We start from the raw sequence: 13621 nt of genomic DNA on the forward strand, positions 1-13621 counted from the left end.
GTGCTCGGACCCCCACCAATCAAAACTTCTGACGTGTCACTATGACACGTCATTAGTTTGTTGAACGTTTTGTTACCCTTCGCATCCACCATGTAATGGGTCCAGGAAGCCGAAATAGAAGGAGCTGCTTGACAGGGCCCTAAGGGTATGTTCACACGACCTCTTTTCAGACATAACGGAGGAATTTTACGCCTTGAATTACGGCTCCAATACGTCGGCAAACATCTGCCCATTGCTTGCAATGGGTCTTACGATGTCCTGTACAGACGAGCTGTCATTTTACACGTCGCTGTCAAAAGAAGTGCAGGACAATTCTTGGAACGTTTTTGGAGCAGTTTTTCCATAAACTATTGAAAACCGCTGTAAAAAAACGGCGTGAAAAACGCAAGTTGCTCAAAAAAGTCTGACAAATCAGGAGCTGTTTTCCCTTGAAACCAGCTCCGTATTTTCAGACGTTTTTTGTTAAGCGTGTGAACATACCCTTACAATGAAGACTCATGATCTTGACCTGACAAAAACAAAGTCTTTAGGAACAGTAAAACATAACATTTATTGGATTTTTTTTTATCCAGCAAAGTGCCAAGTTTTTTGTCATGACCACCAGCTGTCTACGGATCACCCTGCCTAAACACCTCCCGTATCTCACCATCGTATCTCAAACATCGCTGTGAGGAAAGCCCACCAGAAACTAAGCCTCGCAGCGCTCGCCTGAGCTCTTCAGCAATCCGTGGGGTGGGGGTTCTCAGTGCTCAGGACCCTCACTAGGACATGTCAAAAGTTTTAAAAAAAATTAGGTTACAGGCTTTACGGCGACTTTAGCTGTGACACAGATCACGCGGCCAGACATCGCAGTAGTGAATGTGGCCATGTTTCAACCTGCAGGTAGTGACAAGAAATCCTTCAAGTTTTTGGCTGGTCGCAATACGGCCACGTTCACTTTGATTACTATGAGGCAGCAAAACCAGCCGTGCAGCCCTAGCCTTTATTCAGACGAACAGGAATTACATCCGTGCAACGCGAGTGATTTTCACGCGCGTCGCACGGACCTATATTAGTCTATGGGGCCGTGCAGACATGTGCGTGATTTTTAAGCAGCGTGAGTCCGCTGAAAAAGTCACGACATGTCCGTTCTTTCGGCGTTTTGCGCAAATCACGCTCCCATTGTAGTCAATGGGCGCGTGAAAACCACGCATGCTGCACGGAAGCACTTCCGTGCGAACTGCGTGATTCGCGCAACAGCAGTGAAAAGGATGAATGTAAACAGAAAAGCACCACGTGCTTTTCTGTTTACAAACATCCAAATGGAGTGTCATAATGATGGCGGCTGCGCGAAAAGCACGCAGCCACGCATCATACGCGGCTGACACACGGAGCTGTTAAATGGTTTTTGCGCACGCAAAACGCCACGCTCGTGTGAATCCAGCCTTATAATCACTGACACGTAGAAAGGGAGCAATCCCAACAACAATATATGGAGTACCTATTCTATAGTCAAAACCACATTTACCGAAGATTAGTATTCTGCTGATGGTGCCAGGAAGAGCAGCTAGAGGGAATTTGATACCCAAGTTGCTCTAAAACAGGCGCCAAATTCTATGCAGCTCCTCAGCACATAACATAGGCCACACGTAAGGTCATGAAACAGCAAGTGCTATTAACTCTTTATTAGCCACATAGATGTATTTAACACTACAGGACTCTGATCATAGAGAAAGCGGAGAGGCGGTCACATGTGCGGGTCACTGACGGAAGATCGCTGCCAGAAAAGACGCATCTGCCGAGGGAACCTGGGAGAATAGACGTCACCCCATGAGCCTGCGAGGAAACCCAATGTTGTGTAAAGATCACGTCAGCCGCCATGTGCAGAGCATCACACCCTAAAATAAGAATTACACCCCCCCCCTCGCAAGCCGTCACCTGCAGAGTATCACTCCCCCAAATGCAGAGCATCAGCCTCCCCAATATAGGCCCCCCGCTGCAGAGCATTACTCCCCCAAGGCAAACCCATCTGCAGAGCATCACTCATCCACAAACACAAGCCCCCATCTGCAGAGCATCACTCTCCAGCAATATTAACCCGGCCCCTCCGCTGCAGAGCATCACGCCCTTCATACAGGTTTTCTCCAGCACATAAGTTCCTTTGTACAAAGTATAACCCGGCGGCGCCACCGCCACCCTCCAGTACAGGATCATCCCCCGCTCCTCAGTGCAGCACACACCCTCCTGACACTGCTTCTCCCCATCTATACAACAGCACGGCCGGCAGGCCCCGCCTCTTCCTGTCCCGTAATGTGACCTCCATTAACCGTCCCCACGCCAGCATCTCCCGGAAGTGCTGCGGACCCATGTGTGTGAGGTAATGTGTGCGGATGATGGCGGTAGTGTGTGCGGATGATGGAGGTTTGTACGTGGGGTGAGAGGACTGTAATGGACGCTGATGTCTTGTAGAGGGTTATTACAGTCGTCACTGACGCTGTTGGCCACATATAATGCCTGAGACCAGGACTCGTCTACCACATCAGCTGTGAGTCCGGTACGAGGGGGGTCATGTGACTACTACCTTGTCCTGTTCACACAGCTGCACTATCCAGATGTTACATTGTAATCAATGAGGTTTTTATTCCCAAATCATAACAACATCAGCCACCAGGTACAGCTCCACAACATTATCCTTCATCTCTACCATCACCTTCAGCGGATCTTCGGGGTGCAACTCTTTGTAGCGGGTCTCAGCACTTGCTAAGGCCCTGTTCACACAGTTTTTTTGCAGGAGGAAAATTCCTCCTGTAAAAACTGACCCTGGAGGTTTTCATGTTTGATGTGGTTTTTGAGGCGGTTTTCCAGGCGGTTTTTCAGGCTGTTTTTGCCGAGGTTTTCACACGCATGAGGCTGGGTTCACACAACCATGTTACGTCCGTAATGTACGGAACGTATTTCGGCCGGAAGACCCGGACCGAAGACAGTGCAGGGAGCCGGGCTCCTAGCATCATAATGATGTACGACGCTAGGAGTCCCTGCCTCTGCGTGGAACTACTGTCCCGTACTGTAATCATGATTACAGCACGGGACAGTTGTCCTGCAGCGAGGCAGGGACTCCTAGCGTCGTACATCACTATGATGCTAGGAGCCCGGCTCCCTGCACTGTCTTCGGTCCGGGTCTTCCGGCTGAAATACGTTCCGTACATTACGGACGTAACATGGTCGTGTGAACCCAGCCTGACATCCTTCTGTCAACGGATCTGTCACCATTGAAATGAATGGTGATGCAAACGGAACTTACTTCACACTTGCCTTTCCGTTGAGGGGTTCCCCTGACTGAAAGCACCGACGGAACCCCTCAGCGGAAACCACGCTGATGTGAACAGGCCCACATTAAAAAAAAAAAAAGTATACTTACTTCTTGAATCAATTTCCCAACATCAATGTCCATTCGGTGGTACACCTCTGCTGTCGTCATTTCTGTTCCTGAAATGTTAAAAATAAATAAAAAAGAGATGACATACATGAACAAGTGCATAACAAAATTAAAAAATTGAAAAAAAAAAAATGCACAGCTCCATACATGTATAGCATGTATGGAACATAGGAGCAATTGCACTTACTTGTATTCGATTTGGATGCAGGACTTCGGTTTTCTGTATCCCTCAGGGGAGTTCTGTCCACGATGTTTTTCAGGCTCCACGAGCAGACAGGAAATGACAGCCCCTTGCTGGGCTGGACTAGCAGCAGGAGACGACTCCTGCAAGAAACTCGGCAATATACTCGTCAGAAAACACCTCACTAGTTCGAGGTGTTTTTTGACGTGTCCCCATTGCTTTCAATGCGGTTTTGGACGCGGAAACCGCATCAAGAAGGGTCATGTCCCTTCTTTTTGCCACGAGGCGTTTTTTTTACTCGCGGTAAAAAAAACGCCTCCGTCTCCCATTGAAATCAATGTGAGTCATTTTGGGTCGTTTTTGGCGCGTTTTCCGCGTCAAAAAACGTGTCAAAAAAACTCAGTGTGAACAGGGCCTAAGGGTATGTGCACACACACTAATTACGTCCGTAATTGACGGACGTATTTCGGCCGCAAGTAGTGGACCGAACTCAGTGCAGGGAGCCGGGCTCCTAGTATCATAGTTATGTACGATGCTAGGAGTCCCTGCCTCTCCATGGAACTACTGTCCCGTACTGAAAACATGATTACAGTACGGGACAGTTGTCCTGCAGCGAGGCAGGGACTCCTAGCATCGTACATAAGTATGATGCTAGGAGCCCGGCTCCCTGCACTGTGTTCGGTCCGGGACTTGCGGCCGAAATACGTCCGTCAATTACGGACGTAATTAGTGTGTGTGCACATACCCTTATAGAGCAGGGGCCTCCTGACGTGTCTGTTTTAGTAAATACTTGAAATCTGACACGCAGGATCGAGACGTTACCGATCACATTGCTAATGGTTTCCGTTTGTCACCAATCTGGCAGGTTTCCATTTTTTTCCTCGGAATCAATAGCGCAGTCGACTGCGCTATTGATTCCGTTGAAAAAACTAAAACCTGCCGGAATGGTGACAAACGGAAACCATTAGCAATGTTTCCGTCACCATTGATATCAATGGTGATGCAAACGGAAGCTAAGGTTTCTTTTGAGGGTTTCCTCCGACGGAACTCCTCAAAGGAAAGCCAACGCTGATGTGAACTAAGATGTGATTGATAACAGGTGGATTCTGCATTGCGTGTCAAAGACATGCAGGACGGGCTGACACTGAACCCATCAGTCTTGCTGACCTGACGGATTCAGGTATCCGCGCAAGATACAACTTCTCTGTATACAGTATACAAAGCAGCTGTATCGCAATAAGTAAAAATAATTTTTAATAAAACGTATTTAGAAAGTTACACTAAACACACTTATAGATATTTATAAAAAAAAAATGAAATAAATTGAAATAAAAATATTTCAAAGGTGTACAAAGCCTTTAAAAAAAGAACTACGCTGTCATCAATCTTTTGATGTGTCATAGAAACATAGCAAAAGTTTGGGTCAGTGGGTGTCTGGGGGCTGACCGCAATAGTGGGGTCCCTGTACCCGGAACCCCATCGATCCAAACTTGATATGTCTCTATGGCATATCAGTAGTTCGATGACCGTGTAGTTACTACTTAAGTACCATATAAAAACAGACTGAAATACTGTAAGAAAGACCTTAATATGGCCATAATCCTCCACATTTATAGTGCCAAGCAGGCGATCATATTCCGCCAGGGCAAGGCAGGGGAACCTCTCCCTAGGGTTCAGTTTTGGAAAGATTTTCCCCTAGTTGTCCTGACTGGATCCGATCCTATTCTTGGTCCTTTAGAGGCCTCCTTTACACTCAGAATTTTTCTGGCAATTTTACCTGCATCCAAAAATGCTTCTAAAAATGCTATTAAAATGTAACATGCGTTTTTTAAGGTATTTTTTAGTAGTCTTTTTAATTTGGTGTAGTTTTGTACATTGGTTTTTGAAATCCTATAGAGAAGCCTATGGGAAAAACGCCTTAAAAAATGTCATGTCCAGATCATGATGCGTTTGGAGAAAAAACACCACTAACCACAAAATTGCCTCAAAAGCGCCACAGACCAAAACTCAGTTGTATGTAGCGCATTTTATATTTTACCACGGACTGGCCACACTAAGAAAACACCATTAAAATGCCACAAAAACGTTGTGTGTGAATCCAGCCTAATAAAAATATACACTTTTATGAATTTTACGTTTAGTACGTTTACTGTTGTATATCAGGGTATTATAAGAGCAAAAATTGTTTCAGGGAAAGAAGGGGTAGGAGGAAACCTCCAGCTCACCAGTTCTGCGTTCTGTATTCAGGTCTCGCCCGGATCTCCATGACGGCACACGGCAGGCAACATGAGAGAAAGAAAGGTAGGATCCAGCGAGGTATAGTGATAAAAGGAAACTCGGTTTCCACTTAATTGAACGTGAAAGATAAAATAACGAACACAGGAGAAGGACTAGCCATGAATAAGAACACAGATCGTGTTCGAAACGCGTAGGCTCTCTCAATTTGCCATTTTTTGACCACCTTGTACTGCGTTCCTTCTCCTGTGTTCGTTATTTTATCATTCACGTTCAATAAAGTGGAAACCGAGTTTCCTTTTATCACTATACCTCGCTGGATCCTACCTTTCTTTCTCTCATATTATAAGAGCACTTGACTACTGTGTATTTGAATTATGATTAGTCCTTATACAAGTGTGAAGTGATTCAATAAAAGGATTCAAATTTCCCTGTAAATCCATCAGCAGAATACAGGCTACCATAGTGTGGGCAGCCTGTATTCTGTCTATGGTTTAGAAGCAACAGGTAGTTGTAATACTCTGATGGACCCACAGTTTACCTGCAAGTTCTTTTACTTTAATCCTTTTCTAATAAATCTGCTATTTATACAAGACATAAATGAGCCTTGTGCAGAAATTCAGGTACATGGCTGTCCAGGATTGGGTGTAAATCTTGCACACCTAACCCCAAGGCAAGAAGGCATCACTCTAGTCAGCGTTAAATCACTGTCAGTAATTCTCAATTTCTGTTCGTTTTCCCCAACATGTGTAGTTAAGATTATTTTTACTGAGTCTCTGACCTGCTTAAGGGATATATAAATTGGCAGTCAACGCATCACTGCCAATGTTTGTATCATAAGTATATCCGCTTATACAAGATAAATGATACCATGTATCAAGAACATGTGTCTAGTGCTTTCGCACGTTGCATTGACACAAAATAAATTAATCTAGTGTGGTAGGTAAACTGGACATAGAATATCAGAGATATAGGTGGGGCCCAATAACCACACCTATAGAGATCTGCACAAGGTAGATAGATTAAATCCAAGTCCAGCACATTCAAGTTATGTGCAAGGAATATGGTTCAAGTCATAAGACCCTTAAAGGGAATGTGTCGATAGAATTTTTATTTTTTTTCAGTTAATTATTATTTAAGTGATTACACATTGTTTTATTTTTTTCACAAGTCAGGAAATATTATAAATTAAATTCTAATTTATAACATTTCCATGTGCTGGCCACGAGAGGGAGCAGTTCCCAAAATTGCAGTATGGTCACTGTGGTAAAGCAACCTCGTTGCTTTATGCTGCAAATTTGGGGTGGACACACTCGCTCTAGTGTCTTCACACAATTCCCCCTCCCTTATTCTGGTTAGTGGCAGGAGAAGGAAGGGTTTGAATGTCTTCAAACCTCCTACACTGTGTGCCGCCATTTTCTGAGCGAATGCACAGTGTAGGAGGATTAGATACAGGGCTCAGCAGACAGTATCACACGAACCTACACGCACATAATACACACATCACATACACAAACATAAATTACCCGCTCCTGCCGCCGCTCATCTACGCTCCTCTTCCTTGCGCCTTAGATTCGTTCAACATATAGCCGGAAGTCGTCATCTTCCTGTCCGGCAGCGGCTTCCGGTCCACATGAAAATGGCGCCGGATTTCGCTCTACAAACGAGCTTCGTTGTGGTCTGTGTGGGAGTGGTGCATGCGCTGTTCCCACACAGACGGCGCATGCAACTGAGAATGGAACGGCTCCCGTTCGCATTCTCTATGGGGTTGTATGTGCTGTATAGCATCTCTGTAAGTGTCGTTAATCGACACATACAGAGATGAAAAAAAAATGGCAGCCCCCATAGAGAAGTAAAAGTAAGAATACATTAAAAAGTAAAAAATGAGAACGCAATTAAATAAAATTTTTATTAATATATTAAAAGCAATATAATTAAAAAAAAAAAATCATGACACCTTCCCTTTAATTCCAATCCTAACTAGGGCTAATAGTGTATCTCTGATATTCTATGTCCAGTTTACAAACATATATAAAAATAGATAGTAACTAAGGTACAAACTGGACATGAATATATGTGATATGTTATTTTTTTAGCATTATTACCTACCACACTAGATTAATTTATTTTGTGTCAATTCAAAATGCGAAAGCACTAGACACATTCTTGATACATGGTATCATTTATCTTGTATAAGCTGACATACTTAGGATACAAACATTGTCAGTGATTCGTTGACTGCCAATTTATATATCCCTTAAACAGGTCAGAGACTCAGTGAAATTACTCTAGTCAGCGACTTATTAGGGGGTGCTTACTTAGGCCTCGTTCACATCTGGCAGACAATACCAGAATCGATAGCGCTGCGCTATTGTTTCTGATAAAACCACAGATACCCCGATAGAACCCATTATAGGCAGCTGGTTCCGTCAGCCGCCGGTGCTGTCCATCCTTTAACCAAGTCGGCGCTTCAGTATTTCCGTTCTGCTTTTCTGACGTTGCAGGACTGCAGAAAGCCGAACACAGGTGTGAACCCAGCCTTACAGGTAGGGCTGGGCGATCAATCTAATTAATTAGATTAATTCACCCTCAAGGCCTCTGACGATTCTGTTTTTCAAGTGGCGCCGTGCAGCAAGAGGAAGCTCCGCCTCGTCACTGCCTGATCTGCCCCGTCTGACAAGCTGCACCCGGTCTGTCTGCTTCCCCACAGAACTGCTGTTCTGTAGTGAACAAAACGATACAGTAAGAAACAGCAGGTCCGTGGGGACGCAGAGACTCCTCTTATATATAGCCACACCGCCCTGTAGATACTTCCCCCCCCCCCCCCCCCTTGCAGATCGCACCCCCCCCCCTCTTGTAGACAGAGCCCCTGTAGCTCCTACTAGGAGCTGTATCCCTGGTCAAAATGTCGGCAATCTCTGGCTGGGGATTCAGCCCCTAGTGGCAGCTACAGTGTCCGCTATCTACAAGAAGGATGGGGTGGGGATGTGATCTACTAGGGAGGTGGGAGTGCGATCTACATGTGGGGGTGCGATCTACAAGGGGGGGTGGGATTGCGATCTACATGTGGGGTGTGATCTAAAAGTGGTGCTGCAATCTACAAGGACGGGGTGGTGGTGGTGCTGCGATCTACAAGGGGGATGGGAGGTGCTATCTACAAGGGGTTGGAGTGCTATCTGCAAGGGTGTATGCCCACTGTCACTATATGTGGACACTGTGTCACTATATGTGGGCGCCGTGTCACTATATGTGGGCGCCGTGTCACTATACGTGGGCGCCGTGTCACTATCTGCAGGGACATTGCGGCACTATCTACATGGTCACTGGTTTTCAGGGAATTGGGACAAAAAAACAAAGCTGACAGGAAATCCATTTGGAGACACTGATGCATAATGGACATGATACTGACAGTTGATCAGTTTTTAATGGCCATTTTTTTCCACTGTCGTGTGATTGCAGCCAAAATGACTGATGACGTTCACATGCACCGTGGTTGGACTGGGAAATCTGCATGGAATACAGACCGTTTTTCACGGTTCAATCACGGTCGTGTGAATCGGGCCTTAATGTCATTTATTTAACCCTCCATGGTGGGGCCGGTTTTGCACAGGGTCCTGCTCACACTTCAGACACTATAATGTAATGTCGCCCCAGAGTGCCCGCTCAGCACGATCTGCCTGGCCCTGCTGCAATTTACACTTCTCTCTCCTGCAATGTCGGAGACCGGCTGAGGTGGTGACGGGCAGAGGGGGATGTTAGTGCACGCAGCACATCATTGATTATAGATTCTGTTAACCTGTTCCCTGCCAGGGAACACAGAAATTATAATCAATTAGATAAACGTTTTTCCAATAGTATTTCTTATAAAGTGTTTGCAGAGATTAAAAGTTGTGAAGTTACATAGAATTATTATAGTAATATGTTAAAAAGTTATTTATATAAAGAAAATAATTTATTAAATTATCTCTTGGTATTTTTTTCAGTTTATTTAACAGTAAGGGTATGTTCACACGGCCTATTTTCAGCCGTTTCTCAGGCTGTAAACGCCCCGAAAAGCGGCTAAAAATACGGAGGCTGAACGGCTCCCAACATCTGCCCATTGATTTCAATAAGAAAAACGGCGTTCCGTTCTGACGGAGCGTTTTTTACGTTGCAGTTTGTAAAGTGCATGTCACTTCTTGAGCCGTTTTTGGAGCCGTTTTTCATTGTCTCAATAGGAAAACAGCTCCAAAAACGGCCGTAAAAAAAACGCATCAAAAAACGCTTAATGCATTAAAAACGTCTGAAAATCAGGGACTGCTTTCCCTTGAAAACAGCTCCGTATTTTACGGCCATTTTTCGTTTGCCGTGTGATCATACCCTAATAAGAAAATCGAGATTCAAATCGAAAATCGCCCATAGGGTTGAAAAAAAATCTAGATTTTATTTTTGGGCAAAATCGCCCAGCCCTACTTCCAGGGTAAGCTGCTTCCTGCCCGCGAGGGACCACATGTGTGGTGTTTTGCAAACTAAGAAAGTTTGTAGTTGGGCCCTGCTGCCAGATCCACACTGACTGTTTCCAAGGACAAATCTACTCCATTTGCGACCAATGAAACCTAATATTATTATTGTTTCCTACCATTGCATTTCAAGCATGACCTATTATTTGACCTTTCAGGCTCATCGTGATAATTTGAGGCTTCTGTAATTTAGGATGGCGCTCTGCCCAAAATCTGTTTGAGCTAATCTTATTGCCAAGGAGTAGAGTAGGATTTTCGTTTGCTTTCTCTACAGGTTGCCAGTCATTGTTCAGAGTTATTGATGTGGTTACCTGTCTAAATTAAACCATATCCGGCACAGATTATGGAGGATGCTGCCTTCCGCAGAGCGTAAAAAACTGGCACATGCCATGGGGCATGACCTTTCTGGACTTTTTCAACAACCGGATTGTTTTGGGAGAATGGTTTATATTGTCGGTAGTAGTTTACAGGCTATATAAACCTTTGCACGCTTTTCTTCTCATTTTTTTCTTAATAAAACAACGTATCATGGCATTTTAGACAACTTTTTAATTGGGTTTTATTAGAAAAGAATGTTTACTTTTTGAGATACGCAATATAATTTCTAGACCCTGTTTAAATGTGCAAATGGCTGCAGCGTGCTATAAGAGACGCCTCCTGTGTTTCTGATTAACATAGTATAAGGGTAAGGCCACGCGGAGTGGCCCTGACATGGTTGCGACGTTTCCATCAACCGCGCCAGCATTATGATCGGCACGGTTGTCAAACACCTTGTTAATGGCCGTGCGTTATTGCAGGTAAAACTGCCCTTTACCTGCAAAATCGTGTGCCCATAAAGGGTGTAATAATTAATAGCCGCAAGATTTTGCAGATAAAGGGCCGTTTTACCCGCATTAACGTGGCCATTAACAGGGTGTTTGACAGCCGCGCCGAATATGGTGCGGTTGATGGACACGTGTCAGGGCTTCTCCGTGTGGCCTTACCCTAAAGAGGAAAGCACGGAAAGTTTTTGCTGCTAGTCCTGGAAACCGAGGAAATCAAACCAGATCCTCTAAATGAATTATGGCACAATGGGTGATATCACTTTTTGCTTTATTTTTGATCAGGGGTATGTACTTTTGACACCACATTTTTCTACGAATGAAATATATTTTGATAAAAAGAAACGACTGAGAAATATTTTTCTGTGCTTTGCTCTTTATACTACTTTTTAACATACAGCTTCTATGTTTCCTGGATAAATAGTATCTGTATCTTGCGCTCAAACCCAAATCTGTCAGGTCAGCAGGGCTTCGGCTCTGAGCACAAGATACAGCTTCTATGTATCCAGGAAACATAGAAGCTGTATGTCAAAAAGTCACATTTTTTTAAAAATAAAAACCAATTGAAAAGTAGTTTAAAGTGTAACTAAACTTTTAAAAAACTTTTGACATGTTATAGTGACATGTCAGGAGTTATAATCGGTGGGGGTCCGAGTACTGAGACCCCAACCGATCGCTAAAATAAAGTGGCAGTAGCGCTCGGGTGAGCACTGTGCCGCTTAATTTCTGATCGTCTCTCATCAGAAAGCCAAACGAGTGATATACGGACTCACAGACTTTTTGTTGAGCCCGTACAACGCTTTGAGAAAATCCGATCCGAAAGGAAGCAACACAGCATTCACCCAAACACGTCTGCAGCTTCGTTTTAGTGATCGTTGGGGGTCTCCGTGCTCAGACACCCACCGATCGAAACTTCTGACACGTCACTATGACAGGTGAAAAGTTTTTTAAAAGTTTAGTTACACTTTAAAATACCATAATGTTATTTTATTAAAAGAGAAAAAAAAAAGTGAAAAGGTTTGCGTAGCATTTAGGTCCCCTGCACATGACCGTAAAAATTGTCCGTAATTGTGGACCCCACTTACGGTCTGCAATTACGGACCCATTCACTTCTATTGTCCATAGACACCTTCCCATTTATTTACGGGAAGGTGTCTGGGCTGTAGAAGTGTGCCGCAAAAGATAAGACATGTCCTATCTTTTGCTTTTTACGGGCCGTGCTCCCATACTTTGTATGGGAGCACAGGCCGAAAATGCGCGCAGCTGTCCGTGGCCGTCAGTGCCCGCAATCGCGGCATGTGATTACAGGCTCGGTCATGTGCATGAGGCCTTAAAGGGTTTTTCCAGGATATAATATTGATGGCCTATTCTTGTCGCACATCGATCGCTACACGAAAAGGCTGGGGTAGACAAATGCCAGGAGACCATATGACTGCAGTTAAAGGGGCTTTCTGGTTTTAATGATGATCACTGTGTGATAAAAAGTTATGAAAAAAAATTCTCGCTAATTTCAAGATATTTCCCCAATTTAATTTTCACATGGGAACAAGAAGGTGAGATACGTGAGGTGGTTTGGCAGGGTCCTCACACTGTAGACAGCTTGTGGTCATCGGTAATTTTCCATGACAAAAAACTTGGCATTTTGCTGGCTAAATAATCCCATCCATTTTATGTTTTACTCTTCCTATAGACGATTTGTTTTTTGTGAGGGAAAGATCATGAGTCTTCATTGTTAGGACCCGGTCAAGCAGCTCCTTCTGGGACTCTCACAATCAGCAGAATAGGGGTCCTTTTACATGGCCCAATTTTGATCATGAAAACAAACGCTCATTTTCTCCTTTCACGGGGAGCAATCATCAATTATGTATGGGGACAAGTGATTGTTACTCCGATCGCTCGTTCCCACACATTTCTATCATGTCGGCAGCACATTCCTGTTTACACAAGGAGATGTACTGCCGACTAGCGACCGTTTTATTGGCCGCATAAATTAGCAGATCAGTTGATGAACGAGCGTTTGATCGTTCATCAGCTGATCGTTGCCGGTTTACACAGGAACAAGCGTTCATGTGAGCGCTTGTTTGCCCGATCATAGGCCCTTGTAAAAGGGCATTTAGGGTGGAATTCTGCGATTGAAAATCAGTTTGATTTATCTAAATGTGGTTGTTTCTGCAGAAGGTGTTTGGATTTCTGCAAGTTCCATTAAGATGAATGGAACTGATTTTCAGTCGCAGAAATTTCTGCAACAAAATCTGCTGTGTGTGAATCCAACCTTAAGAGGCTGCAGCGATCCCTTGAGTTCATTGGTGGGGTTCCCAGGAGGACACATTGACGGCCTAGCATAAAGATGGCCATACACATGCGATAGCTATTGGTCGAGCATGCATGTTTACCTATTGAGGAGAGGGGACTAAAAAAGGATTGGGTGAAATCCAACATCCCTGATCCCTCTTTCCCACCGACATCTGCT

The 13621-nt window shown here is 44.4% G+C and overlaps 1 protein-coding gene across 4 annotated transcripts in view; it reads left to right on the forward strand.

The window, feature by feature from the left end:
- The window catches only part of C1D (C1D nuclear receptor corepressor), a 37487-nt gene that overhangs the window by 4443 nt on the left and 19423 nt on the right, over window positions 1-13621 (forward strand). Inside the window, exon 1 of one of the 4 annotated variants that reach the window (XM_075863113.1) lies at window positions 2188-2356. The exons of 1 other annotated variant lie outside the window; for it this stretch is intronic. The gene's annotated coding sequence lies outside the window, so the exon portion shown is untranslated. Of the gene's footprint in view, window positions 1-2187; window positions 2357-2382; window positions 2534-13621 lie in introns of those variants that run through there. 2 more of the 4 variants (XM_075863114.1, XM_075863115.1) reach the window with 2 other exon arrangements.

Source organism: Rhinoderma darwinii, chromosome 4, assembly GCF_050947455.1.
Source record: "Rhinoderma darwinii isolate aRhiDar2 chromosome 4, aRhiDar2.hap1, whole genome shotgun sequence".
NCBI lineage: Eukaryota > Metazoa > Chordata > Amphibia > Anura > Rhinodermatidae > Rhinoderma > Rhinoderma darwinii.